We start from the raw sequence: 24,875 nt of genomic DNA on the forward strand, positions 1-24,875 counted from the left end.
TCCTTCCTTCCTTCCTTCCTTCCTTCCTTCCTTCCTTCCTTCCTTCCTGTCAGCTGAGGGGAAGAGAGAATCAGAGGAAGCAGCTTGATACTCCCAAGAGGACCCTGGGCAGGAAGGCAGGGGACCTGTTTTAGGGCCTTAAGCTTGACCCCAGACTTGCTTTGTGATCTTATGCAGTTCCCGACCCTCACTGGGCCCCATCTAGCCCTCTCTGGGCTCCTAAGGAGTCAAGCCTATCCCCTTTGGGGCTCCATGACTCTGACACTCAAAGAAATGTCTGGGGAGAGGGATTAGAATTGGGGAGAATACTGGAAGAATCAAGACAGGGAAGTTAGGGGTTCAGAGCATCCAGGGATAATGGGCCCAATGGGCCCAAGACAGCAGAGGGAACCACATTCATAAAGCCACACTAAGTGGGTCCCAACCTTCAGTCCCCTCAGGTTTGGGGCTTGGGTTCCTCACGACCTCAGTCCCTCCTCCACCTAGCCCACTCAGGGTGGTTTTTTGACGGTGACCCAAGGCTGGCCAGGTCTGGAGCAGCTGCTTCAGGGAAGAGCTGGGTAGAGGGAGGAGGAGCCAGGTAGTAATCCCAGGGACCTAGACGCCTCTCTGCTGCCCTGCTGTGCTTGTCTGTCCTGCAGGGCCCTGGGAAAGGAAGCGGGGTGAGTGCCAGGTCCTAGAAGATTTGCTTCTCAGCCGCCAGCCCTGCTGTCCCCAAGCCTGCCTGGCATTAGCTTCCATTTCATTAGTCACAGACATGCCAACTGGCCTGGAAAACCAGGAGTCCACACGGCAGGCTGGTGGGAGCTGCCCTGGGCATTGGGAACTGTTAGGAGCATGAAGGAGCGGTGCCCGGGGCAGCTCAGTCATGGCAAGGGCCCAAGCCTCACTTCCTCATTCTGCCGCTCAGAGACCGGGGCTGCTGGACGCCTGTGCTGTGGCGTGGGATGGCGCGGCTCAGGTAGCTGGTGTGCCACCACCTGGGGCACAGAAACCAGCCCAGCGCCATCCCGTAACCTGCTCCCTCCACACCTAACAGAACTCGCGAAGTCCATGGCATATATCAGGGAACAAGGGCAGAGGGAATGGCAGACAGAGGGGGTTGTCATCATCTGTCCCATGGCCCCTGTTCCCCCTCCCCCCATCAAAGACTACACTAGATCACTGCTGACCACAGAGGTCCCCCCAGTCAGGGTTGAGGCAGCTCCTGAATATTGCCCTCACCTCTCTGCTCCTTGGGTAGGGCCTGGGACAGCTGGACAGCCAGCCCCCTGTGCACCGCCCCCCATGAGAGTCCCTGTAGGAGGTGGACTCAGCTACTCAGGAGCCCTGGCTCTGGCCAGGGCTAACAGCAGCCAGGTAAACCAGCATCACCCCTTTGCGGCCCGGGCCCCGGACCCCAGGGCCCAGCTGAGTCAGTGCCATTTGAATCTCACCATATGGGCGCGGGGTGGGTGCAGGGGGAGGAGCTGGGGTTGCCATGAGAACCCGCACGCTGGCATTTCCTCTTTTGGGGAAGCTGAACCATACTTTGCAGGCGGTGTAGGCTTATGAATCCCATTTCTCTGTGTTTTTTAGGAAGGGAAAAAGGGCAGGGGAAGGGGGTGGAAAAGACAAGGAGAGAGGGAGATGGAGTGAGGCAGAGGGAACAATGGGGGCTCTCTGGAGCTCTTGGGGGTTGATCAGAGGCCTGTGTTCTCCAGAACTGAGCCCAAGGCCAAAGTGGGGCCCGGTGTCCCCTCTGACCCCTTGTCCAGGCCTTTGGTAAACCTTTTCCTTTCAACCCACATCCCCGCACGCTGCCTGGTTTCAAGCCAACTCTTTGACCCCTTTCCAGGTTCCCTATCTTCATCCCTGTCCTCTGAGTGCCCCCTCTATGGACAGTGACACTGGGGCAGAGGAGGTCAGGAGGCTCGGGGCCTGCTCTTGGGGCGGGGCCTCAGTCAGGGGCAGGCGTCTGTTCTAACCCAAGTATGTCACAGGTTCCTTGGGCTGTAGTAGCTCAGCAAGTGGGATTCCACATGTCTGGGTGGATAGACGTGGAAGGCTGTGTGGAGAGCAAGGAATCGTGCTGGGGTGGGGCTTGGAGGGGGGTGCAGGGAGCTGAAAGGAGAGGGCTGTTTCCACCCATCCATCTGGTAAGGGATTGGGGGGCGGATATGCTAAGAATACAGGCTTTGGGGGCAGACAGATCTGGGTGTGAATCTGGCCCCGTCTCTTCATACCTGTGGCATCTCTGGCAAATGAGCCTCCTCGAGCCTGTTTCCTTCTTCTGTGAAATGGGGATGCTAGCACCTGCCTTGCAGGTTTCCCGAGGTGCCCACCACAGTGGAGGGACTGGAGTAGACCTTGTTAGATGGCAGCTGCCGCTGGCATTATCACTCAGGACATGGTCCCTGGCGTTGTCTTGGGGCACAGGGAGGGATGAGTTAATGTGGTCCTGGGCCTGGAGGGGTGCGCACCCTGAGCAAAGGTGTGGTGGGGCCCCATGGCCATGTTCTGGGGAGGCGGCCTTGTAGAGAGGAGCTTTCCTGACGGGGAAGAAGAGTGAGATGGCAGGAAGAGGGCTGTGGGTGACAACTAGGGGGCTTGGGGTCTAGGGGCAGAACCAGGCTCCAGGCGGGCCCAGGCCACGTGGGCAGCTCTATAGCAGAACTACCGCATCTGCTGAGTCTCTGGCTCCCCCCCCAGCTCCTTCTCCTGGAAGCCTTGCCTGTCACGTCTGGGGCACCAGCCTTCCTTCTGGGGAGGTCCCTTCCAGATCCTTGGAAAATGAGGCTGCCGAGTCAGGGGACCAGCATTGTGACACCAGCTCTACCAGAACCTCCTGAAGTGTGACCCCGGGAAAGCCCCTGCTCTCTGGACCACCCTTTCCTGACTGTAAATGGGGTTATAGACTGCTATCCTTCCCTCCTCCAGGGGCTGAGTAGGGCCCCAGGAGACGAGGGGGCGAGCTTCCTTTAGGATGTGTCTCGAGAAAACAGAGGACGAGAGTCTGGCTTCATCCCCATTGAGCAGGGGGTGGGGGAGGGGCAGGCGGGGGAAGCAGGGACCTCCTCGGCTCTGGGTGCTGCCCCTGCCTATCGTGAAGCCCAAGCATCAAGTCCTCCTAGGTGCCAAGTGTTTACATCTTGTTTCAGTCTTCCAATGACTAGGGGAGCAGTTGACACCTGAGAAGACCCAGGCTCAGAGAAGGAGGGATCAGAGCCCAGGCCTGCCTAGCTCTGGAACCCTATCCATGACCCCTCCGGACCTCTCTTCTTCAACCCTTTCCACCCCTCCCAGACCCAGGCCCTAGTCTGGCCACTCCGATGGGCCACCGTGAGGGGTTGCAGGGACACTGCACACAGCAAAGACAGGAAAATGAAGACGAATGGATGCTGAGCACCAGGCCCGAGTCCCCCCTGGCTGGAGTCTGACCATACCTAGCCAGCCTGGAGCCGTCCCAGGACCCCGGCTTAGGAAGAGCACAGTCTTGGCATCGAAGGTCTTGAGAGTGATTCTGAACTTTGCTGTGCATTCACTCTGGCTCCTCAGCAAGTTAATTGAACCTCTCTGAGCCTCCTTTTCCTCATCTAGGAAACGGGCAGTAGCGCGGCACTGTGTCAGCCTTAAAAATCTCAGATTTACAACAGCTTAGGTGCATTTTTTTTTTTGCTCTGATTGCAACAGGGGGAGGGGCATCTATTCTTCATTGTCACTTGGGACCCCAGGCCGAAGGAGCTGCCCCCATCCCAGCATGAATACCAGGCAGCAGGAAGAGGCCTGGCCGAGGCTCCTCTGGCTCTTACAGCTCCCTCTTCTAAGTGATGCAGGTAACTTTCGCCACATTGGCCAAAGTGAGTCATGTGGCCATGCCCAGCCTCAGAGGGGATAGGGAAGCACTGTTCCTTACCACCTACCTAAAGGGGGAAGACTGGGATCTTAGCAGACATCCCAACCTGATGACCACAGGCGCCTGCCCCACAGGATTGCCACGAGCATACCGTGTGCTGAGGGGAATGGGGACCCTGGCACACAGAAGGCACCAAATCAATGTTCAGCTCTCTTCCCCTTCACCTCCAGCTCCTAGGAGCTCTACATCCTGTTTCCTTTCCTGGCTGCCTCCCCAAATGGGTCATCAGAGTTGATGGACAGCCCCTACCTTGCGGGTGAAGACCTTTGCTTCTGTGACAGAGGGGGTGGTGTCTTTCCCAGGGGTACTTGGCTTGGTGGCAGCAGAGCCAGGAATGGGAAGACAGACTCCCTCACTCCCAGCTGAGCTCCGCCCCCCTCCCAGGGCATTTGTTTTTGTTAGAAAACAAATGAAAAAAAGCAGCAGATACCAGTAATACCTTGACTTTATTAAGGGCTTCATAAGACCCAGATCAAATTACATCTCCTGCAATCGAACAGTAAATTCAATTCTGTTCAACAAATGTTCTGTTCTACACTGAGAGGGCCCGGGGTGGTCTGGGTGGCCCACTGGGCTTTGACCCCGCCTCTCCCTCAGCACCTTCCCTCATCCTTCAGGAAGATGCCATCCTCTCTGGCTGGAACTTCGAGTCGGTCCTAGAGCCCAGGATGAACCCAAGATGAGTAACTGAGGCCTGGGGAGGTGGGTGGCGAGGGGAAGGGGACACTGGGCAGGGACAGTGACTTAGGCCTTGGGCCACTTGAACTACATAAGGCTGTGTGTCCTTGGGCAAGTCCCTTTCCTTCTTTGGGTTTCAGTCTCCCCCAAATAAGAGAGTGGCCTAGGTCCTCATCCCTATGCCTAGCATAGGGTTCTGAGAGCTTCTTTACCAACCGGCATTTTCCCTTTCCCAAAGTGAGGTGGCTGGTGTGAGGGAGGGGGCCTTACCCATTCACCCTATCCTTTGCTCTACACTCAGTGGGCCTGTCAGACCCCACCATCCCCTGCAGTAGCTCATATTCAGAGGAGACAGACAGATAACTAGGTAAATACCAGGTGGTGTGACAGAGGCACACCTCCCTCCAGGGAGGCTCACTGGTTACCAGCCACTGGCACAAACCAGACGGGCTGTAGGGTGAGCCCAATTTCCTACCTTCTCCCCTTTGGTCCCACCACTGACCAGCAGGCACTGAGCTGGAGAAATCCAGGAGGACTCCCTGGGGAAGAAGGGACTGGAGCTAGACCCTAAACCACTTAACTGGGCAAGGAAGGGGAGCAGGTTCCAGGTGGAGAACAGAAGCAATGGCTTGGAGGAGTGGTGTGTCTGGAGTACGTATGAGTGATAGACACTATCGGGGACATATATTGACACGGGGGGGAAATGAGATTTCTGTGTTCTAGCAACACACACACACACACACACACACACACACACACTTACACACACGCGCGCGCACTCTTTGTACAGCTGCAGCCACAGGCAAGAGATGTTGGGGTTGTTCAGGAGGACAGAAGAGCTGTCAGCCAGGATTTCATAGTGCGGAGAAGGGATGCTGCTGGAAGGCCCAGAGAGGCTTCTGAGGCCCTCAGGGACTGTGGGAAGGGACCCCTGTCCCCGGTGAATCAATAAGAGCAACAAGAACAGTAGTAACTCTTCTTGGCACTTTACCATTAATGAAGCACTTTGGTCTCTGTCGTCTTATTCGATCCTCACAATGGCCCTGTGAGGGCTGCTCTGGGCCACTGATGCCCTGATTCACGGAGAAGGCAAGATTTGCCCAAAGCCGGTGGGCCCGTGACATGCGCTCACACCGTTTGACTCCATGGCGTCTTTGTGCTGCTTTTCAGGAATCACATGGGCCTTTATCAAAGGGACATCTCCTTGGCGGATAGATGGACCAGGGTTCTGGCATGAATGGGAAGCAGGTTCTAAATTTCCCGCTCTGTGGCTTCCCTTGACTTCTCAAGTTTGAGAGGCTTCCCGAAGCCACTCTTGCTCAGCTTTCTGTGCGGACTCCCCGGGGGCCTGGCCAAACCCAGAGACCCAAAAACCTTAAGCCCCAAATGATGGCGGGGCGTCTTTCCCCCTGAAGTAAGACTGGGGCAGTTCCCGGGGTCAAGGGGTCAGCCCTGGCCCTGCCCCACAATCTATAGGTCGCTTGCTGGAGTTTCTCATCCATCAGGGGCTCTCTTTGTCTGTGCTTGTTCTTCATCTGAAGCTGTTTAGAAAGTGTGGCTTCAAGCTGGGAGGCTAGTGCTGCTTCAGAATCCTGGCTTATTAAGCCAGAGCACAACTTAAAGAAATCTGAACACCGAGGTGCAATGTGGTACTTCCTTAGTAGAAATTGACTGTCATCAGTTACTACTTGATACAAATTTGGGCTTTTGTCATTTGGCCCTAAGAAGGAACCATTAGCACATTTTCCAGATTTAGGTTGCTGGAAACTCTGCGTGTGCTTTGGCTTCCTGGGCCTGCCACTTCCTCGTCTGCATTTTTAGGTTAGTTTGGTTTCTTTCTCTTTTTTTGTTTTTGGTTTTTTGGGTTTTTTTATAGTAATGTCTATACCCAACATGGGGCTTGAACCCACGACCCCGAGATCAAGAGTTACACGCTCTTCTGACTGGCGCTCATTCGGTTTGGTTTCTTTAGCTGCCTGGCTGTTTCAACACCAGCCTGCAAATTATCAGAGAGGTGTCTCCTGAGAGCTTCCGTGTCGGTTTCTAAACACTCTTCATTCAGTCTTCTGTCATTCATTCATTTATTCAAAAAGTCTGTCTTGAGTGTCAGGTACCAGGGTTACACAGTGAAAGAGGCAGTGAGCGCCCAACTATCTTTCCGCAAATGGAGGACTCTCTCTTCCCCCCAGCTCAGCTTTCCATCAAAAGCGGCATGAGTCTGCCGTAGGTATTTTTTTCCAGTTGGTATTTTCCTTTTCCACATTCCTCTCCTGCCTGACCCCTGCCTTTGAAGCTCACCAGTGAGGTCAAATTCACTCTAGATTCAGACTCTAAAATGTCTACCTGCCCTCCATTAACATGGACACAGGGCGGCTTGAGAGAGCCCCTAGCTTCTGTACTGTGCCTTGTCCGCTCCAGCACCTGGACTCCCTCCCCCACCCCCACCCCCACCCCCCCCCACCCCCCCCCCCCGCCACTGCTTACTTAAACACCTCCCAACCCTCACCCTGCCATCTGCATGAGCATGCATGGCTTCTCCCCTCTGTGCCCAGGCCGTGTGCCCACCCTTCGGGACTCCCTTGCTGCCTCCAACAACCCTTCAACCCTTCACTTCACCCCATCCCTGTCCTGAGACGTCAGTCTTCAGATGTGGCTCCCAGGCTAAACCCGGCCTGCCCCGCCCGCTAGGCAACTCCAGTCTGTCCTCTCCCTGTTGTGATGGCTTCTAGGGCAGGAGGAAATGATTGTCCAGGACAAGACCCTCTGGAGTCTGCTGGGCTAACTTGCCCTGCTGGAACCAGACAGAGTTACAGGACCCCGGGGCAGTCCCCTGCCGGATGCCCCTGGTTGCTATGGCGACCCTCTGCCCAGTTTCCCTGCATGGAGACCACTAGAAAATAACAGAAATAATGGCGAAGACTGTTTTATTCTGTGTCCCACCTGGGAGCCATTTAAGTCTCCCAATTCCTTTTGACACGTAATAATTTTTTTTCACTTTAAGATTATCTTGAAATCTCACTTCCTCTTCTTCCACCTTACTTCTGCCCTCCATGGCAGAGTCTCTGAAAGCCTCAGGTTTTATGTCACATACCTGCACGTGCTGTGCCCATGCTTACACACCGTGTAGCCAAATTGGCCTCTTGGTTGTTGCCACTTGACAGCAAGGCCCCAGAGGCCAGGAGCTCTGCACCCGTCGGCCTCAGGAATCAATGTCAGGGTCAGGATCGGGCCAGGTCCTCCTGTGATTAGAATTGTTATCTAACATTCCTCGGCAGTAGCAATCAACATGGGAGTAGAACCCAGCCCTGGAATGACCGTGTCGACAAATGTGGGTTCAAGTCTCGGTTCTCCCACTTTCCTGCGGTGGGGGGAGGGGTGCAGTTGGCAGAATGGCCTCATACATGGTTGCGTGGGTGGGATTCCAGCTCTACTGGCCCAGGTGTGTGGCCTTGGGCTAGTGACTTCCCTTCTGTGAGCCTCAGTTTTCCCCCCTATAAAACAGGGCCAGTAATGTACCTGCCTCATAAGGGTCATTGTACCCGAAGTGTCCAGCACAGTGCCTGGTGCACAACAAGTGCTCCTTAAATGCTAGCTCTACGGCTGATGTTAATATTGTAATTATTTTTGTGTCTGGGTGATGATGGTGCTCAGTCTTCTCATCTGCAAAATGGGGTTAATGATGCTACTGGGGGCCCAGCTGCCATCTGATACCAAAGTCCCCCCAACTTACCATCCCCTCTCCCCCTCTGCTGTCCATTGGCCCTGTCTTTCCTAGACATCCTAGAACAGAGAGAGGGAGGGAAGAAGGAAGCAAGGAAATAAATCTCTCGCTGTCCATCCATCAGTTAGCAATGGTGGTGTCAGTTTTCATACAGAAGGGGATTCTGCAAAGTAGTCAAAAAACTATTTCCTCCATGACTCCAGCAGCCCAGCTGTTCCCTTTCAGAAAAAGTGCTGAGGGCTGAAAATCAAATAAAGGAACAATGATAGAAAGACACAAAGAAAGAAGGGTGGGGTGCAGGGAGGGAAGGGCAAAGCAGACAGGAAAGAGAAGCGCATGGGGCGTGGCAACAGAGGACTGCCAGGTTTTACCAGGGCATTTCCTGGGCTGCTTGGAACATTCAGCAAGACCGCCATTGACCCAGCACCTGCTCGGAGCCACCAGCCATTGCCTGTCCACCAGAACCTAGGTTCAAAGGCAGTGCCAATGAAAGAAGCCGTCTGAGGTCTTAACAATGGGTGTATTTATGAGTCTTCCTGGCTCAACCTGAGGGGGCCCTTAGGCCCCTGGGCCTTTTAGAAATTGATGCATCTCAGCAATGAGTTAAACACTGGCCTCAGTGCTGGGGAGGGAGACCCTGGAGAGGAATTTCCAGGCTCCCACTCGGCCTCTGGCATATACTGACTCTGATCCCGTGCTGGGCAAGGGTAGGCACTCTGTGGGTCAACGTTGTACAGACCCCACTCTGTCCAGCCTCTGTATCTTACACCTTGTTTCTTCCTCCCAGAATGTCTGTTCCCCTCTCTGCATGTCAGGACTTTACCAGTCCTGCAAGACTGCCTGCTCCAGGGAGACACCTGGGATTCCCCCTTCCCAGGGTTCATCTCTCCTCCCTTCCTGTTCTGATCACTACCCACCTTGTGTCAGCCCTTCTTGTGAGCTGGGCCTCCCTCTCCTCTGGCCTGTGCTCTGGCAGATGGACCAGAACACTTTCAGCTCTGGCTTCCTAGTACCTCCTACCGGGGGGCAAGACAGCCTGGAGACCATAGCAGGGCCTGGTCTGAGAGCCTCCACCTGGCCATTTGCCCATCCCTGCGCTCCCCCTAGGGAGACAACCAGGGAAACTGGCTCCTGGCTTCAGCATCAGTGCCTGGAAAATAGGCAGTAAGACTATATGGGTTCTAAGTCCCCTGCCACCAGCCAGGGGCCCTGCCCACAGCTCCACACTCTTCAGCTAGAGTGTACTCAGAGTGCCAGTCCCAGCTTTGCCACCTCCTCCTCTATGACCTTGGGTGAGTTACTGTGCCTGTCTGTGCCTCTGTTTCCTCACCTGTAAAATGGGGACACTCCTAGAGCTTTCCTCATTTGCTCTTGAGAGTATGAAACAAGTTAATGCCTAGAATATAGAAGGGTCCTGGTGCCTGGTGCAGAGTAAATGCTTAGAAAGTGTGAGGCATTTTAATTTTCCCCCAGGGTCTGTGGCTCCCTTCAGGGCCCACTTTAGAGGAACACACCCTCCCTGGCTGGTCAGCTAATCCCAGGCCAGGCACTTAAGGCCATCAAAGTCCCCACCCTTCCTGGGGTGATCCTGGAGACAGAGCTGCCTCAGAGGCCCAGTGGAGGAAATCTTTCCTGCTGGAACTTCAGGTCATGTGGAAGATGGGTGAATAATCATGGGAGGCTCAGCATGGGGTGATGTCTGCGCCAGGGGCTGGCCCTCAAATCTTCCCCTGAATGTGGGTTTATGCTCCCAGGAAAGAGGGCTGGTTGGCCTCTGCTCTGACTCTCCTGAAAGTGGTTCATGCTCTGCTCTACCTGCTCATAGATTTGTGACCTAAATTGGGGGCACGAAGAGGAGGGAAGGAGAGCTTGCCCTCTTCATGAATTGTGAGCCACAGCCCATTCCCCTCACCCCTCTCCTCCTTCCCCGTCCCCGCCCCCGACTCAGCTCTCTTGGTTGCCATGACAGCAGGGCACTAGGGACAGGCTCCTTATGGGGACAGAACCAGAGTATGCCAGCATGTGTGCCCAGGGTGGGTGGTGCCTCTGTGTGCATTCCCAGGTCCTCCTGCAAGCTGGTGTATGGTGGGGTGGGCTGGGGGCTGTGCATATGGGTGGGGTCCCTTCAGGGCCGCAGGCCTGGTCCACACACACTTCCCAGACATGCAGCTTAGAGTGCGGGCAGGAACAATCGGCGCCTTTACTGACCCTGGGGCCATACTGCCTCTGCAGGTGTGTTCGCCCCCTCTGCCGCTGGGGGTCTGCCCTTTCACACTGCCACCGAGCTCTTGCAGAAGACCCTACACCATCCTCATGTCACTGGCCCCTGCATGAAGCAGGCAGGCTAGACCGTGCTGTCCCAATATACAGATGGGGAAATGGAGGCCTGCTCATGCACTAGCTCATTCACTGGCTCCCCTAGGCCGTAGAGGCATCAGAGGGGCATTTGGGATCTTATCTTCCTGGCTGTCTCTTCTTCCACACCTGAGTAAGGCTGGCCAATGTCCACCACAGGGGGAGAGCTATCAGCAAGGTGTTAAACTTTGCTTCTCTTTATTCTTTAGTTCTGAGAACTAACTTCTTGCTTAAGGAACGGCCATCAGCCTCTCTAAAGTGGGTCTGGAGCCAGCTCTCTAGCGCGACCCGTGAGGCATGTGCAGGTAGAGAGTGAGTGCAGGCATCCAGACTTGTGAAGACAGCAGCTCTGCAAGTGTGAGGGGCCAGTTGAAGCCGCCTGGGGATGGGAGGGCCACCAGGAGGTCTGAATTTGTTCATGATGCTTCCTGCACTTCAGACATTAGCTGGCATTTATCCTTAACCATGACATGTGCAGGGACACACCCACCCCACCCCCTAGCCTCCAGCACGTTAACTAAATGTGACAATGTTCCTGCCAAGTTTGAGTGGGGAGAGAGCTGGGCACCGGTGGTCGTGAGGTCCACCCTTCCGCCTACTGCTTGGGCAGACTACAGAATGACACAGCGAGAAGGAACCAGCCTCAGGGTCAGCCCTCCATCCCACCCCATCCTACCCACCCCATTGTGCGCCCTGGGGACCCTCCCTGGTCCCTGTTTCCCGGGCTGTGATACAGGAGGTCTTTGCAAGCTGGCTGGCCAGGGCTTTTTCCTTCCAGCCCCCTCAGCCCCCTGATTTTGGGAGTGGGTGGGTGGTCTTCTTCGCCCTCTTCTCTTTGGGAGGAGGACAGAGGCTCCCAAACAAGTGAGTTCCAGGGGTGTGTGCATGGGGGAGGAATGTCTGGGTGTGCACAGAGAGGTCCACAAGTCTGTGAGTCACTGGGAAATTTCCTGAGGGCACACCAGGCCTCTCTCCCCACTTGTCTGATGAGCCACCACGACAGTGCAGGTATTTATGGCTGGTTTTCACGCCCTAGCAGGTGGTGTGAACACACTGCCTGAATGTATGTGTTTTGGTTTGAGAGTGTGGGGGCTCTCCCATTGTCTGCTTTCCAGATCTATCCACCTAGGGCTGCCAGCCTGAGCCTCACGTCACTTACCCCATGGAGAGGATTCCACCCGAGGGCCCCCCATCTGACCCCAAACCTCTATGACTGTCACGAGCATCAGGCCTGGCTGCTGGTTTTGGCTTCAACAAGGCGAGTCACCTCACCTGTCTGAGCCTTAGTTTTCTCATCTGTGAGATGGGCACAACAGCCCCTTCTGCACGTGTTGCTGAGAGATTGAGGGAGCCAGCGTTGTGTCCATCAGCTTCAGGAATGGCCAGTGAGAAGTCGGCCAGGGCTCAGTCTGTCCCCTGTTCAGCCCTGCTCTGGGGCTGTCATCTCAGGGGCACATGTGCTGGGCTCTGTCTTACCCTCTTGGTGTCACTCACACTGCCACCAATGTCAGCCTCATTTCCCAAGTAACAGAAATGCCACAAACAGGTGGGCCCAGAAGGAGCAGATAGATGCTCAGGTGTGCCCTCGGGACCCCAGGAACCAGGGTACCCCCTCACCAACCTGGCCTCCTGGGCTCCTAGGACAACATGGACAGAGAAGGGACAGAGAGGGAGGGCACTGCCTCCATACAGACCCCGGATACTGCTCCAGCACGGCTGGGAAGCCCTAAATGAGGCCCTGCGTTTTCCGTCTGGGCTGCGGAGCCTTGGCGAATGGAAGGAAATGCAGAAGAGTCCCACTCAGGACACACACAGCTGAGTGACACGTCTTGTTTAACAGTGGCACACCCAGCACAGATCTACAACACAACACAGTGACACTTAACAACAAAAACTGGATCCACACACAAAGCACCACTGCACCTACTAGACTCACAGTCATAATGGCTTGCCCTCTCGAGGGCTGAGTGTATGCTGGGCCCAGTTCCCAGGGCTCGGAATGGATTATCTATCTCAGTAATTTCACGACCCTTTGGAGCAGGTGAAGGGACTTGCCCGAGTGCTCTGCCCAGAGGGGTCCATATTCCAGAAGATTCTCCCGCTTATCACCGTCACCCATTTCCCTGTTAGCAGATATCATCCCCCCCCCCCCCCCCCCCACCCCCATAAATAAGGGGGGGGGTGGGGGGGGGGGGGGGCAAACCCCCGGTTTCCCGGCGGGGGGGGGGGGTGGCACCAGCCTCTCAGGAAGGACACCCCTTGTCTCCCAAGTCCCCGCCTGAGATTTTCCCTTGGCTTGCTGCCTCTGGGCCAGTGCTGTGGCTCCTTCCAGGGTACAAACCCTCAACCATGGCCTTGGGGTGGGCCACCTGCCGTGCTTCCCTCCCTGCACCACCTGCTATGACTGGCAGGGTGGCACACACCCAAGAATGGCAGGGAAGGCAGTGCAGGCTCACATAGCCAGAAGTGGCCCTGCAGAAGCCCCGGGACCTGAGGCTCCCGGGCTTTCCTCCCTGGGTCCCCACCTTCCGCGTGCCTGTGGGCCTCTCACCCTTCAGGGTAACCTGACCACTGCGGGTAGTTCCAGCAGTCCTTATCAAGGTCTGACCCAGATACGGGAGGACGGAGGGTCCTTCCTGACTTTGAGGTTGTCCTACCCTCGGGGGTCTCGGTTCTCCCCTGAAGCCCTGGATAGCCTTGCCTTCCCACCTGGTCCAGTACACGAGCCTTCTTGCTCCCCATTCCTTCTCAGCTTCCCGAACCATCCAGGGGGCCTGAGTAGGGCCCCTGTTCCCTGTCCTGGGGTCTAGCCTGCCTTCTCTCCCCTTGGCCCTCTGCATGAAGGAAAGTGACCCAGAGAGGTGGAGGGAGAGAGAGAGACCAAAAAGGAGGGATCCTTGACAGGTCAGAGAAGGGCTGATGCTGAATTCTGGGGGCCCTGAGGAGCTGTGGCCTGACCTGACCAGCCCATCCCCAAAAGTACACCCCCTGCTCAGTGGTTTGTAACAGTCGGTGGCCTCATCCCTGCTCTTGCTGTGTGCTCCCCCCTCCCCACCCATTCAGTGCAGGCTTTGAAGCCAGACACACATGTTCCAGCTCCCCCACACGTGACCTGTGTAATCCTGGGCACAAGATGTCCCCTCTCAGAGGAGACTCAGAGCGAGCACCCAGTCCCAAGAGCTGTCCCTCTCTGCCCAGCCATTCAGCTGTCACTACAGGCACCTGTCCCATCGGTCCGTATCCCACTGGTCAGGTGATGGGTGGGCAGGTGCCAAGGACCGGGAATTCTTGGGCAGGAGGAGAGCTCCTGAGAATGCCACGCCACAGTGGCTGTCAGAGCGCTTGTCCCAGTTGTCACAACATGACACCGAGCGTGGAGAATGAGCATGAGTTTGAGCATCTCCCCACCTCCTCCCGGGACTGAGTCCAATATGGGGAGAGGCAGGAGGCCGAGGCGCCAGCCTCCGGCGGTGACCTACTGTGTGCCCTTTGGCAGCCATGGTGCCTCTCTGTCCGTGTGCAAAACAGGCTGCTGTGGGACAGACCACGGCTGCATAAAATAAGGCAAGGGGTGCAGAAAGGACCCCCAGAGGAGAGGCCCAGCCCAAAGCATAGCTGATAAGAACTTTCGGGATTCCCTTCTTTCCTCTGGGAGAAGGAACCCACTCACAGAACTAATGTACTCCTGGGGGATGGTTCAGGACTGGGGAGAGGAGCCTGTCTGCTGCCCAAAGCCAGGTGACACGCCCAGCCCTGCTCCCTGTGTGGCCTCCAACAGGTTGTGGGTAACCTGGCTGCCTCATTTAGGGCCAGGCTGGGGAGAGGGGGCCTTCCTGGGCCTGGACTGCCTCCTCTTGCCTTGTGTGGCCCTCAGCAGAGCTGAGCACAACACGGGCACCCGAGGCCCCGAATCGGGCTGCGTGGTTCCACTTCCCTAAAGGAAGTATCCCAGAGACTGAAGACCCCCCAGCCAGAGAGACAGTCGGGTGCCAAGCCTGTCACCCCTGAAGAGCCAAAGTGCCAGTATTGCCATCCATCCCTCCTTTCCCTCCCCGTCCCGGGTGAGGCCTCTCTCTGTTGGCAGCTGTGCCTCCAGAGCCTCGCCTCCACCTTCCTCCTCTGCTCCCTGGGGGTGTGGATGCCCCATGTGTGGTGGAGCCTAGGGCGGGCCAAGCGCCGGTGGCTGGACACCTTCCCCCTCCTCAGCTATCTTCCCCGTTCTCCTAATGTCCTGGATGCAGGCCTTCATGGAGCGGAAGGAGAGTCTAGCACGGGGAAGCCTCGTTAGGAGCTCCCGCAAGATTGGGGTGACGAGGCAGCGCCCTCTGCACCCAGAGTGTCACATACAAATTCTCCTACGACCCTGCTCCTAGTCCTCCAGGGTAGGCTTGACTGTCCCAGGATGGTGTGAACGCACAGTGGCTCAGAGAGGGTAGGTGACTTGCCTAAGGTCACAAGCTAGCAAGTGACTTCCCTGGGCTGTGTGCCATGTGGATCTGGCCCTGGCATCCAGTTCTTGCCAGCACTGGCCTCAGCCCATCAGGCTGGGCGGGCCCTCAGGGCTCTTCAGCCTCCCATAACGTCCTCCACGGCAGGTCCGGCCAGCCTCCGCTTGCACGCTGCAGTGATGGAGCGCTCCTGGTCCGTTTCTGGCTCTTCGTGGCTGTGGACCTCCTCAGTACCGCCTGACTCCCCAGTGGGTCAGGATGAGGGAGGGGGTGGGGAGCGGGGCCAGCCAGTCTCTCAGGCTCTCTCCATACCCACCCTCATCCATCTCCCTCTACAATCAGAAGAGGTGTTGGGGAGCCCATGCAATGCTTGGCGGCCAGCCGCCTCTTTGTTAGTCTTAGCTAACAAGCTGTTTATGGGTGCGACATGACACCTGCTTTCTCTTTTATAACTTCAATAATTTATGGGCATATTAGTGGCCAGGCGGCCGCCCTGGGTCCCAGCCAGACGGGACGGGGCGATGCAGCCGGGTGCCTCTGCCGATATTTACTCTCTCCCACCATCAATTATTAAGGAGCTCACCTTCATTTTTGCACATAATTACATGCACCGTGATGGTTCGAACTCCCCTGCTCTTAGTCCCTCTGGAGAGGGGCCCAGACTGCCCGACAGGGCTGAGCTGGCAGAGGGACCCAGCTGGTTGGAGAATGCAGCAGAAAGACACCATACCTGGGAGACAGATTGTGGTAGCCTCAGCTCCGCACCCCCTCTCAGCTGAACTAGAACTGCCGTGGCCGGTGCTGGCCTTCTTAAGAGCCAGCTGTCTGTCCCCACCATCCCAGGGTCAGGGTTTTGCACCTGCCAGACACTGCCAGACTGCTCAGACACTGTCCCCGACTCTCCATAGAGCTGGTCGACTCCTACTTAGCCTTTGGATTTCAGCTCAGCCATCACCACCTGCTGGTTATCTGTCCTGCCTCCTCTGTGCATCTCCTCACACTCTCCTCATCTCCACCTGGATCACACTACATTAAGTCTTGCACACTAGACCATGGGCTCTTTGGGGCACAGAGAATGCTGTATCAAATGTTTATTGAGTGTAGGAGTGAATGGATGGGTAAAGGGATGGATGGATCCCCCACCTCCCTCACCACCAGTGGGCCCACTGAAACGCCCACGCCCTCCCCTCCAGGAAACCTGTCTTGGTTGCACCCACCACACATCTCCCTGTCCTTGAATCTCCTCCAGGTCCTCCTGGGCTGGGTTGGAATCCCCCAAAGGACAGAAAAGCCTGGACCCTCCATCTAGCCCCCAGCACCAAACAGAGGGCAGGTGAAGATGGAGGGAGGGCAAATTCTGACCATCTCAGCTCTGTTGCTGACCTGGGGAAGTTACTGGTCCTGTTTCCTCACTGGCCATATTAGACGTGGAAGGGGGCATATGGAGATAATAACGGTTCCTACTTTGCTGGGTTGTGGTTGAGGCTTAACGTGAGATAATTTACAAAAGTACCTAATACAAGGCCAACCATGTCATAGGTGCTCAAGCAATATTCCTTAATGTCAGCCATTGTCTGTGAATCGAACTGAAATGTGTTGAATCGAATCTTCTTAGACACACCTTCTCTTGTCCACACCTGCTTGTTTTTAGTCTCCTCTGCCATGTAGCGAGCCCCACGCTTGGCTCACAAGAGCCCTGAAAATATTCCAGATTGATCAATCAAGACTCCCAGCACCTCAGTCTGTACCTACGAATCTCTCCCATGCTACAGAAGAATAGACCGAGGCCACAGAGGTGATGTGGCGTCCCCCAAGTTGATGGCAGAGTGAAGAACCGAGCCCTGGCCTCCCACTGGACTTGAAAACCCAAGAATGTCTCCCCAGAGACCCTCCACTGTAAGAAGGAATAATAGTGAATAGACCCATGGGACTGTTAAGGGGATTAAATGTGTTGCTTAGAACCACCGTGTCCACTCAAGTTGAGTGCCTCAGAGTGTGGGGTTCGGGATAGGCATGTCTCTACCTCTTCCCTTCTTCTCTCTCCAGAGGGAGCACTCCCCTGGAGTTGGTATTGAACATATGCATGTTTTTAGACTTTGCCTATATATGTAGTGTCCACACACAGTTTATAGGGTTTGGGGCTTGTTTTTAAACCCTGTATGAACAGTACCATCTTGTACATATCTTTGGGTTTTTTTTCTCGGCATTGTGTTTGCGAGATCCCCACGCTGGCGCGTGTAGCTCCAGCTTGTCCGTCTCGGTGCTGTGTAGTATTCCAGTGTGGGGTTACATGGCATTTTGTTCATGTTTTCTCCTAGTGGTGGGCATTTAGGGTGCTTCTAGTTTCTCACTAGTACATTCTGCACATTTGTGAAAATCCCTGTACTTGTCTTGTGAATGTTTCTCCAGGGTATATACCATACAGTGGGCATCTTTTCAACTTCTCTTGATAACCACTAAGTTGCGTGCCGCTTCTCAACTTGACCGGCAGGACACACTTTGCCTGAATTATCTCAATGCCCCCAGCCACATTGGGAGAAAGAAATTTTTTGCCCATCTCATGCATGGAGTATGTATTAGTTATCTACTGCCTCATAACAAATCACCCCAAAACTTAATGGCTTTAAACAACAAATCTGTATTATTTTACAGTTTCTGTGGGTCAGGGATCCAGGTGAGGCTTAGCTGGGGGCCTCTGGCTCAAGGGCTCTCACAAGACTGCATTCCAGCTGTTAGAGTGTCAGTCATCTCAGGACTCGACTTGGGCAGGGTCTGCTTCCAAGCTTGCTCATGTGGGTATTGGCGGTTCTCAGGGCATCATGGGGTGCTGGTTAGAGACACCAGTTCCCTTCCATGTGGGCTTCTCAACAGGGCAGCTAATAATACTTGGCACCTGGGATCTGTCATCACGAACAAGCAAGTGATGGAGAGAGGGTACCCAAGACGAAAGCCAGTCTTTTTGTAACCTAATCTCAGAAGTGATATGCCATCCCTGTTCTCTTCATTAGAAGTAACTCAGTTAGTCCAGGAGCACCTGGGTGCTCAGTCGGTTAAGCGTCCGACTTCTGCTCAGTTCATGATCTCACAGTTCGTGAGTTCGAGCCCCACGTCGGGCTCTGTGCTGACATCTCAGAGCCTGGAGCCTGCTTCGGATTCTGTGTCTCCCTCTCTCTCTGCCCCTCTCCCACTCGCACACTCTCTGTCTCTCAAAAATAAACATTAAAAAAAAATTTTTTTTTTAAATTTTTTTTTCAACGTTTTTTTAAATTTATTTTTGGGACAGAGCGAGACAGAGCATGAACGGGGGAGGGGCAGAGAGAGAGGGAGACACAGAATAGGAAACAGGCTCCAGGCTCTGAGCCATCAGCCCAGAGCCCGACGCGGGGCTCGAACCCACGGACTGTGAGATCGTGACCTGGCTGAAGTCGGATGCTTAACCGACTGCGCCACCCAGCCGCCCCTAAAAAAAATTTTTTTAAAAGAAGTAACTCAATTAGTCCAGCCCACACTCAAGGGGAGGGGATTGCATAAGGTGGGGGAAATGCCAGAAGGTAGGGACCATTGGGAGTTATCTTAGGGGCTGCCTATCACAGGGCGACTGAGGCTCAGAGAGGTACAGTGACTTTCCCAGGGTCACACAGCAGTTAGAGCCAGAACTGGAACTCAAGGCTCTAAGGCTAGACACCTGAGCCACCACCGCTGCCTTTGGCTTAAGTTAATAACAGGTTCCGACTTAATAAACAAGTCTGCTGCACAACAGAACTCAAGACAGGCACTTAATGAATGGATTTGCTAATAGTGCTGCCTGTTTGCACACATTAGCTCAAGTGCCCCCCTGACATGATCCGTGGGGACAGCCGAGCCCAGGCTCTCAGGAGAGGCTGCTCTGCCAAGCCCAAGGAGCCAGGGGTGGTCCCTTTTTATAAACTGCTTTTGTGTTTTTTGTTTGTTGGTTTTGTTTTTGCTCTCAATTTCATCATTTGGGTGTCTTCGTGGTTTGGGTTTTTTTTGTTTTAGTTTTCTAGTGGAGTGCACATTTCCCTGGGTTTTAAGGAGAGCGAACTGCAAGGTCAGGAACACCAGGTATTCCCCTGGAGGGACTTCGGGTCAGCAGGGCTGATGAGCCCCTTCGCGGCCCCAGACGAATTTCCTGCTTCTCAGCTATTATGGGTGCAGCAAGCGGGCACCCAGCCCAGCAGGGCCCCGTGGCCAGGCTGAGTGAGGGCCGGTCCCCAGACCTTAGCTCCTTACAGGGCTTCTGCCTTGGGTCTCCCGGGAGCCTTTTGGTTTCCCCCAGTTCTCAGGGCGATTCCAAGCAGTGGGGGCTAGTGTCTATATTGCTGCTAGATAAGTGAATGTCACGGGTGCTAGAACATTTCCAGTGGAGGCATGGGTGACCAAGGCCCCGAGATGAGGGGAAGTGAGAATTGAGGACTCGTGTGCCCCTGCTCCCATGCCCTGGCCTTCTTCTGCAGGAGAACCATTGGTCCTTCCTGATTAGTGGATTTTAGTGGAGTTTAATTTGCACACATCAGCCCCTCTGGAATCAGGGCTCTGGGCTCTCTGCAGAAATTGGAGGAGACACAAGATCAATCCCTGCCTTCAGGGTGTTCCTGATTCTCAGAGGACTAACTTGGTTGAGGCCTCTCCTAGTGAGAATGCTGAAAGGAACCTTAGGGTGGACCCCTGTCTTTACAGAGGAGGGGCTGCAGGGTCAAGGAGCAGACAGCAGCCATGACAGTGTAATAACCATTTATCAAGCACCTACTGCGTGCCTACATTTATCAAGCACCTACTGTGTGCCAGGCCCAGCATCAAGTACTGGATATATATGAGATCCTCACACCATCCCCCATGAGATGAGTTCTACTGATATTCCATCTTCCAAAGGAGGAAACTGAGACCCAGAGAGGTACTCAAGGATACAGAGCAGGAGACTGAGGTGCTCAGAGTAGGCTTCTGGAAGGAAGGGGCCACACAGAGCCCTGAATGGAAAGGGAAGAGGGGAAAGGTTGGAGGAAATGAGTTGGGAGCCTGAGAAAGCTGTCAGTGGTAAGACGTGCCTGAGTTGGGGGCTGCCACGGAAGAGGGTACCCTAAGGAAGTGATGGAGGGCTTTCTACACCTCTGCCCTTGGAGTCTTGGCCTCAGCCTTGGCCACAGTGGGTATCCCTCCATGTCGATTAGCACATGTCCACATCCAGTGGAGCCAGCCACTGTGCAGAGTCCCCTCCAGCTGGGCCCCAGTGCCCTTCCCTGTAGTCAGCTACCCCATGCAGGACCCAGAAGACAGGAGCTGGGATGCACTGGGACGAGCGTCCTTTTACTTGGAGGTTCCTGGGCCTGACCCTCTATAACATGCCTAAGTGCGACCCTGGCATCCCTGAGTCCCTTCTGGCTTGGGGAGGGGCTTAAGAGGGGGCAAGGAGGTCATAACCCTGGCCACAGCTCCAGGCCCACCTCCTAGGGGGACTTTCCTGCCAGCCCCCCCACAGGCCCCCCGTCTCCCACCCGCTTCCGCAGCTGCACCAGCGCAGGGCTCTGACCTATGGATTTTCTGCCACTTCCTGATCCACTTCACTCCAGCCTGAGTCTTTAGGACTTCATTATACCTGCGGCCTCAGCAACCCCAGCATAGAGGGCTGCCATTGCCAGAGGGGAGTATGGGGCTCCCGCTATGGCTCCCGGACGGCTACAGTGCCCCCAGCTCCTGGGATTCAGCCTTCTAGGAACTCAGAGTCCTTCAAGGAGCTCCCTCTCAAGGCCACATCCCACTCACCCCACTGTCTAGGTGGGGCCACAGAGCCCTGAGCCCAGAGACACCACCACCCCACCCCTGCCAACCCCTCATTACCCAGCTGGGAAAGCTTTCACCCAGGAAGGGGCAGTGGCCCCTCAAGGTCACACAGCAAGTTATTAAGAGTTGCTTAGCATCAAATCTGTGGCATTAAGTGGGACATGGGGTCCAGCGGCTCCACAGGGACCTCCTGCTGGATCCTGGCTCTATCCTGCTCCCAACCCTGCTCCATGCCCTGTGCTGCCTGCCCAGCCCCCACCCGCCTCCCTGGCTCCTGGTCTCCGTTTTTCTTGCTAATTAGAGGTCTCAGCAATGACTCCACTGTCCCAGCCATTTTAGAGCTGTCATTAATTTCAAGTGGCTTCAGAAATAATCATCATCGTAAAACCCCGCGAGCTGCTGGGATACAAGCAGGCAGCACCAGCACAGAGCAGGCATACAGGCAGGCCTGTGTGTGCCACCCGTTCCTTCCTGGGCCCTGGGGAACTGGCCCTTCCTCCTGCATCCTCAGCCTCCCAGAGTGGGGGAGAGCAGAGCTTGCGCTGTGACATCAGACACATGCTGAGCTTCGAGGCCCAGCTCTACCTCTTACGAAGTGAACTGGGGCAAGATACCAGCCCTCCCAGAGCCTCGGTTTTTCATCTGTACAATAGGGATGGCAGTACCGATCTTGAAGTGAGAAGTATATAAAGTATAGCTCAGAGCCTGGCTTACAATAGGAGCTGAGTAAATGTTAGAGGGTGCTGTCCCCTCCTCCAGAGTCCCCTGGCAAACCCATTCTAGTTTCTCTGCTTTGCTCTTAGCACTCAGGCTACTGCAGGCTGGCTGCTTCTCCCAGCCAGCAGCTCCTGCTTTATTGGGACCTGCTGAGTTTTCACCCTGAAGCCGGGATCTGCTCTGTGCCCACCCAGTAGTTGTGAGACAGGTAGTTTCAGGCCTGCTCTTGGGAGCTCCGATTGTGAGGACAGAGAGGAAGGACACTAGGGCCTTGCTTCTAAGGCCATTTCAGTTTGGGGAGGGGAGACAGAACAGAAGAGAATGGTCTTAGTCTGGTCTTGAAGCACAGGTGGAATCCAGGCAGAGGGCTCACCAGGCAGGTGAACCAGCAAGGACTAGGGCCTGAAAGTGTGGGTGAACATTCTTCAGCTGTAGCTCCAGGGTATAATCCCCTGGTTGTGTCAGTGAAGCCTGGGACCAGACCACTGCAGTGTGTCACGTTCTCCATGGCCCTGAGATCCCTGAGAGGGATCTCAGTAGGAGCTACTCCGACAGCTCATGCAGAGACCTCTGACGGGGTGAGGACCCAGTGACAGACCTCCTCACCCTTTTATGGGGTCTTTGAGTGACAAGGCCAGGGGCCAGCACCCTCACCAGGCCCATGCTGGACCCTCAAAAAGGCCTTTTCTCCAAGTTCTTCCCCTAAATCCTCCCCCACCCCATTGTTTCCATTGATGAAATAAAACGAGTGCTGCCAGGGGTCACTTCTCTTGGAGAGACCGGAAGGGGGAATGGCCTGGAGACTGTGTATTATGGAGAACTAAGGCTGTGGGGCAGTTCCTTCCAGACGCAGCTCTCTGGTCACTCCTGCTGCCTCAAGGCTCAAAGGGATAATTGTGGGCCCCAGAAGACCCCGTCCCCGGACACTGACTTCCTTAGCCAGTATCTGGGGTTTGGGGGTGGGGGCAGTGGGCTCTCCCCCATTCCTCCTCCGAGATCACTGAGGCGGGGAGCAGGTGAGTCGGGGGCGGAGATGCCGTGGCCGCGCTGGGCCTGCGTCAGTCGCCGCACCAGGAATAGCCCCCGCCCCCGCCCCCGCCCCGCAGCGGGTCTGCGCGCCCGCCGGGCGCCTGGCGGAGCCTTTACGCAGGAGCTAGAGAGCGTCTATTCCTGTCGGGCTGGTGGGAGGAGGCGGCGCGGGAGGGCGGGAGCTCACGGGTAACTCACCAGCAGCCGGGGTGGGGGAGCCAAGGAGCCTGGGAAGGGGGTCCAGGCAGCTGAGAGTTGAGGGGCAGGGAGCCGCCTGCGCTGGGCTCTTGCAGGGACAGGACACCTGTGCCGCCTCCCCTCTTCCCCGCCCACCTGTAAGTCCTTCTGCCAAGCCTGCCCCCTACTGGTTTACTTAGTTCTGGAAGGCGACTCGAATTCCCATTCTAGGCTTTACTAGCTGTGTGACCTCGGGCAGGTCCTGTAATCTCTCTGAGCCTGGGGTTCCTTCTCTCTGTCACCAGGGAACAACAGCGCCTCCTTGGAGGGTTGTTGGAGGATGAATGTGGAGTGCGCGCCACAGCATCCGCACCTGCTAGGAGGGGCTCCAGCTAGGCCTAGGATGAGGACGGACATGGTACGGAAGACAGGGGATGGTTTTTCAGGCAGGACTGTCCAGACAGTGGTGTGGCAGTGGGACTGAGAAGTACCCAGAATCTGTTTAGCTGGGACAGAAGGTTTGTGCAACTCTTTGGGCTGTGTGTGTGAGGCTGAACAGTGGAGATACAAGATGGTGTTGGGAGTAAGGGGAGACTCCTAGCCCCTCCGTGCCAGCCAGTACCTGTTGAATGTCGGGCAGGCTCTGCTGGGGGCGGGGGCACTGGGAGCAGGATCCTGTGGTTTCTCTGAGAGACTGAGAGGCCTTGGGTCAGCCTCTGCCTCCCCAGACTCAACTTCCTTCTTGACGTGCCAGAACCCCTACCCCTGTGGGGTACACAGCGTCAGGGGCACTAATGCGCTAATGGGCTGTGAAGAAACAGTGAAGAAGGGTCGAATGTGCCTGGTGGTGTCAGCATGGATGCTTATTCTAATCAAACTAGCTTAGTGCGAAAGGACAAATGGCTTTCAAGGAGGTGGAAGGGACGTGGAAGCTGGCGAGTTCCTAAGGGTGGTAGTTAATTCTGCAGACTGCTAAGACACCACCTCCAGTTGATTCTCTTTGCATATGCTGATCAAGAAGGATCTGGATCTCTGAGGAGAGGTCCCATTCTCTGGGCCCATCTAAGTCTGTGGCCCCAGCCCAGAATCCCCTGGATCTTTGGGATCGGAGAGACAGCGGGCCCAGACTGAGGCTCTGCGCTGCCCTCTGCTGGTCTCTGGATGCAGTGCGGGTGGCCAGAGCCGGCCATAGCAGCCTGCTGCCCTCTGCTGGACAAGAAGCCAGGTTGGGGGGACCCGGGCTGCAAAGGGCGGGGCAAGACCCCTCTAGGGGTAAAGCAGCGGAGCTGGCGCGCCTTCCTCGCGTTCCAGCGGAGCTTCCCTCTCTACCTGCCTGGCCCCCAGGCCGCCAGGATGTGGACCCTATAGAGATCCGCGAACATTTGGAGAAGAGGGGCAGGACAGAGGCTCCGGGCCTGACCCTTCCCACGCCGTCCTCCAAACAACCCTGGCTGGGTGGGGAGCCTTGCCCGTTCACGTGCTTGTGTCCGTCCACGCGGCAGTGTGCAGTGACCCTGGTTAACACGTGTGAACACACTCACGTGCTCACATGCACACGTATGTGGCCACACAAGAGGGTGCGTGCACATACTCAGGGAGGACTGTAGCCCGGACTCCCCTGGGTCGGGCTGGCCCGGGACTCGGAGGGGCGCGGCCGGTGCGGGGCTCGTGCTCCGGGGCGCGGGCTGAGGCGCGAGCCTGGCGCGCCCCTCGCCTGCGTCCCCACTGCCAGTTTCGTTGCCCCATCCGTGCAGGGCAGTGGTTGGGGCGCTCCTCGCTCTCCGCCCCCTCTGCTGAAAGAACACTGGCCCCCCACCCCACCTCCCCCCTCCTTGGTTTTGCGGCCGCGCCTTCTCCTCCCCCGCCCGGCTCCCGCCGCTCGCTTGCTCCCTCCCTCCCTCGGTCCCTCCTCCCTCCCCGGCTCGCTCCTCGCTCCTCACGCTCCCTCCCCGCGCCGCGGCAGAGCGCGGAGCCCGGGCGGGAGCCGGTGCGGGAGCCGGAGCGGGCGGCCGGCGACAGCGCAGGCGGCAGCGGCGGCGGGTCCCGGCCCCGGCCCCGG

The 24,875-nt window shown here is 56.1% G+C and overlaps 1 protein-coding gene and 1 long non-coding RNA gene across 2 annotated transcripts in view; one reads left to right on the plus strand and one right to left on the minus strand.

Moving 5' to 3' along the window:
* Positions 1–24,875, plus strand: part of LINGO1 (leucine rich repeat and Ig domain containing 1) — a 77,149-nt gene that overhangs the window by 34,085 nt on the left and 18,189 nt on the right. The window lies entirely within an intron of this gene.
* On the minus strand, positions 17,716–22,932 carry LOC121042029 (uncharacterized). The gene is made up of 2 exons (XR_005795947.1): positions 22,838–22,932; positions 17,716–17,997 (listed from the first exon to the last, which is right to left on the minus strand). It is a non-coding gene; the product is annotated as an uncharacterized LOC121042029 (long non-coding RNA).

The sequence above is a fragment of the Herpailurus yagouaroundi genome, unplaced genomic scaffold (assembly GCF_014898765.1).
Source record: "Herpailurus yagouaroundi ecotype Mexico unplaced genomic scaffold, PumYag 184, whole genome shotgun sequence".
Classification (NCBI taxonomy): Eukaryota; Metazoa; Chordata; class Mammalia; order Carnivora; family Felidae; genus Herpailurus; species Herpailurus yagouaroundi.